Raw genomic sequence first — 4,386 nt, 5'->3', positions numbered from 1 at the left:
GTTTGGGAGGAGGCTCTGTGCTTCCTATGTCTTGCCTACAAGCATTTAGCAGAATGTGATTGCTGGACTTGTTTGTGCAGGAATTTCTACCAGGAGAGTCCCTTGTCCTACCCACGGTGAGCCACGTTTACCTCTGTGGCTTTTTGCATTTACAATTCTGCCCTCATTTGGGAGTCTCTGCCCTAGTAAGCCAATGTCACTCACGGTGGAGAATCTCTCCTCAGGTACATTGCTGCTAAGACTTTCAGCTACTTGAGGGGCTGTTAAAAGGAAGGATTCATGTTTTTACTTGTTGGTCTGTCGCCGTGTTATTATTAAATCATTCTGTTTTCTGTTGGGAACCACGTGGTTTCTATATTCTTATTTCAAAAAAATATGTCTATCTCTCTACAGGGCGTCATTTCTTCTCTTTGTGATCTGGTGTGTCTTGTCTTCCACTCTTAAAATTTAGAAACCAGAAAGTTTCAACTTCTTTTTAATCTGTCAAGAATCTGTAAAGATTTATTTTTCCATTAGCATTCTTTTTTTTTTTTCTTTTGTTTGTTTTGAGATGGAGTCTCACTTTGTCACCCTTGGTAGAGTGCTGTGGTGTCATAGCTCATGGCAACTTCAAATTCTTGGGGTCAAGTGATCCTCTTGCCTCAGCCTCTAGGGTAGCTGGGACTACAGGAGCTCACCACAACACTCAGCTGATTTTTCTATTTTTAGTAGAGATGGGGTCTGGCTCTTGCCCAGGCTGGTCTCAAACCTGTGAGCTCAGGCAATCCACCTGCCTCAGCCTCCCAGAATGCTAGGATTACAGGTGTGAGCCACCGTACCCGGCTCCATTAGCATTCTAAGGGGGTTTGGTTGGCTTGTGGTACTACACAGCGGAGCTTCTGCTGGAAAGTAATGTATTGGAATTATAACTCTTGATTTTTTTTTGATTAGAGTAAAAAAATGTAGGTATAGCTAAACAGAGTGAATCCTAACCTATAATTCATAATTTCAGAACTATGAAGATGAGCCTTGTTCTTAAATTCCTCAAGTGAGCAATAAAAACTGTGCTTAGAAAAATGAAGTTCGCATTCTATGCTAATAGTAACTGAGGGGAACAGTGGCTTTGCTTAAGAATAAGAGTGACCAGAGTAAGGATGGAAAGTTTGATCTGTGTTACATTGTAAATATGTTGGAGGATGGTGGGAGGAGACAGGAGGAGTGAGGTTGGGGTAGAATAATAATCTTGGCTACTATTTATAGTTTGTGTTTCATGTGCTAGGCTTGACCTTTCAATTTTTTTTTAATATTTTATTATCATTTTGGATGTTGCAGCAACTACCCTGTTTCGCTGAAAATAAGACAGTGTCTTATTTTAAGGTGTGCTCCCAAAGATGTGCTAGGTCTTATTTTCAGGGGACGTCTTATCTTTTCTGTAAGTAGGTCTTATTTTCGGAGGATGTCTTATTTTCCGGGAAACAGGGTAGTAACAATTAATATAACTCAAACTGCCTCATGTGAGATGGAAACTGTATAGAAACAGGGTATCTTCCCAGGCCGATTGATACAGGCTTTCAAAAATATCATCAAGGATTCAGGTTCTTTCATTTCTCTGCCCTGCTCTCAGGGGTGTTGGCAGGGGTAACCTCCGAGTCACAAGATGGATGCCGCATTCCGGCCTCTTTTCGGAAATCTCCTGGCAAATGTTGTTGGCAGAATCAGGCTGACTCCCCACTCCTACACCAAACGTGGGCAGGAGGAATGGAGTTACTATTGGTTTAAAGAAATCAGGTCACTCCATTCCTGGACGCAGGAATTAGTTCATCTTGTTCTGAAGCACCTGGTCGTGAGGGCAGAGGGTGACTATCTGAATAAAATTAAGATTTGTAAGAAAGAAAGAAGGGAAGTAGAGATGGACGTTGTGTGAGTAGACAACATTCTGCCACATGACTATAATAATCACTTCTACCTCTGTCTACATGTCTGTGTATTCATTATGTGTATGCCTCAGTGCAGATAGGAAGATAGGAATTAAAAGTCATGTTTTACAGATGAGGCTATTCCACGATGTTATACACATCGTGTATAACATGTTATACCACAGATCACAGTGTTTTTATTTTATTCATTTATTAATTAATAGTATTAGTTTCCGGTGTATGAAAATTTTTAACTACCGTGTTTTCACCATCAAAGTTTATGTTCTTGACCTTTCCTTCTTGTCTTTCTATAGCGCAAAGAGCGAGACAGCAGCAACTTCGACACCTTGAAAGCAGACTCCAGGAATGTCACCAACAGTTTGACCTTTTCAACCAAATCCAAAAACCAAAACTTCATCGCTTTCTTCAATAAAGTCCGAGCAACCATCATTGGGTACAAAGGCTGTGATTTTCTTGCCATTCTTGATCAGCTGGACCCTGACACGCTTCCTGATGGCAGAATTGGCCTCAACTGCTTTTTCCAGAACAATTCCCTTTGCAAGGGGGACAGCGCCTAAAAGGTTGGCCTTCAGGGCTGTGCCTAGTGGCTTTTTTGTACAGTTTATCATGCCATTTCCAGTCTCACTGGTGACTACAGAGCTTCATGACAGTACTAAGTCCACAGCACTCGCCCGCCCTGCCAGCGGGCATGGTGGGCCCGAGTGAAAAATCCAGTGTTTTTAAACACTGCAGAAAAGTGGAGCCCTTTCTTCCAAACAAAATCTTCCACCAAACAGCATAGAAACACATTAAATAACTGTGTTTAAGTAGACAATAAAAATAAGTTAAAGAAAACCTAATGAAGTGATCTTAATGAACACAAATATTTGAAAATATCAGTGAGGAATGATAGCCATGTCATGACCTGCACACCTGAACTCAGAAAAAGACCCCTGCCTTTCCCCACTTGTGTCTCCTAAGAAGTTTAGACAGATGCACAGGAATGACAAAAACAGCTTTATTCTGCCGGCTTCCCCTAAACGCTGACCTTGCAGCCCAGTCTGCTGGGTTGAGGGTTTCCATGTGTTAAAATTGTGTAAGTAATTTTAGGGAGTGTCTCTTCCAAATCGACATTTCCTTCTCTAGGAAGCATCTTCACTGGCATTTAGCTCCGGCTGTTGGTGCCCTTCCTCCTACTTCTTTGGCTGAGATTTTGTCCACTCTGCTACTCCCACAAGCTCAGTTCCCCTAGAAACAGGCCTGCCTCCTCCGGGCCCTGCCAGTGACCTTGGGTAAGTCTGCTCAGCGCTGGTGGGGTCAGTATTAGGAAATTCACTAGCTGGTACATAAAGCCACTTTTTCTCATACAACTTTGTTGCTTATGAAGATGTATTTCATCCTCCATTGACTACATTGCATCTTCTTTTTCTTTCTTTTTTTTTTTTATTGTTGGGGGTTCATTGAGGGTACAATAAGCCAGGTTACACTGATTGCAATTGTTAGGCAAAGTCCCTCTTGCAATCATGTCTTGCCCCATAAAGTGTGACACACACCAAGGCCCCACCCCCCTCCCTCTGTCCCTCTTTCTGCTTTTCCTCCCCCCCATAACCTTAATTGTCATTAATTGTCCTCATATCAAAATTGAGTACATAGGATTCATGCTTCTCCATTCTTGTGATGCTTTACTAAGAATAATGTCTTCCACTTCCATCCAGGTTAATACAAAGGATGTAAAGTCTCCATTTTTTTTAATAGCTGAGTAGTATTCCATGGGCATCTTATTTTTCAAAAAAAAATTTTTTTTTTGAGACAGAGTCGCACTATGTCTGCCTGGGAAGAGTGCCATGGCGTCACAGCTCACAGCAACCTCAAACTCTTGGGCTTAAGTGATTCTCTTGCCTCAGCCTCCCTAGTAGCTGGGACTACAGGTGCCTGCCATAACGCCCAGCTTCTTTTTGGTTGTAGTTGTCATTGTTGTTTGGAAGGCCCAGGCTGGGTTTGAACCCACCAGCTCCATAGTATGTGTCTGGCACCCTAGCTGCTGAGCTACAGGCACTGAGCCTTTTCAGTTGTTTTTTAAAGTTTCTTTTTATTCCTCCCCTACCCCACCACAAAGGCGTTATGTTTTTCTTTTACAAAAACAAAAAAATTGCCTTGTGACTATTTTAAAGGTACAGAAAAGACACAAACATGCAAGCCATATTTAATGTTAGGATTTCAACATATTTGCCTCAGATCTCTCTTATTTTCAACTAACAAAACTTTCCAAATACAGGGTGGCCACAGAGTTTGTGTGCAATTTTAAATAGTGTGCAAAAAATTGCACATGAACTTCATGGCCACCCTGTATAACTGAAATCCCACACCCTGCTCCCCTTCCCTGAAAGTAAACATCCTAAAGACGGCTTGAATCGAACCCTTGAATGTTTTTGCACTTTTCCTAAATAGGTATGTATACATAAACTGTAACAATGCATGTATCATTTTTCTG

At 41.7% G+C, this 4,386-nt stretch overlaps 1 pseudogene; it reads right to left on the bottom strand.

Moving 5' to 3' along the window:
- Nucleotides 1-277: 277 nt before the first annotated feature.
- Nucleotides 278-3,892, bottom strand: LOC128572376 (40S ribosomal protein S23-like; annotated as a pseudogene).
- Between the last annotated feature and the right edge of the window lie 494 nt (nt 3,893-4,386).

This window comes from Nycticebus coucang, chromosome 20 (assembly GCF_027406575.1).
Source record: "Nycticebus coucang isolate mNycCou1 chromosome 20, mNycCou1.pri, whole genome shotgun sequence".
Lineage (NCBI taxonomy): Eukaryota > Metazoa > Chordata > Mammalia > Primates > Lorisidae > Nycticebus > Nycticebus coucang.
This window is presented reverse-complemented; position numbering and strand designations above follow the sequence as displayed.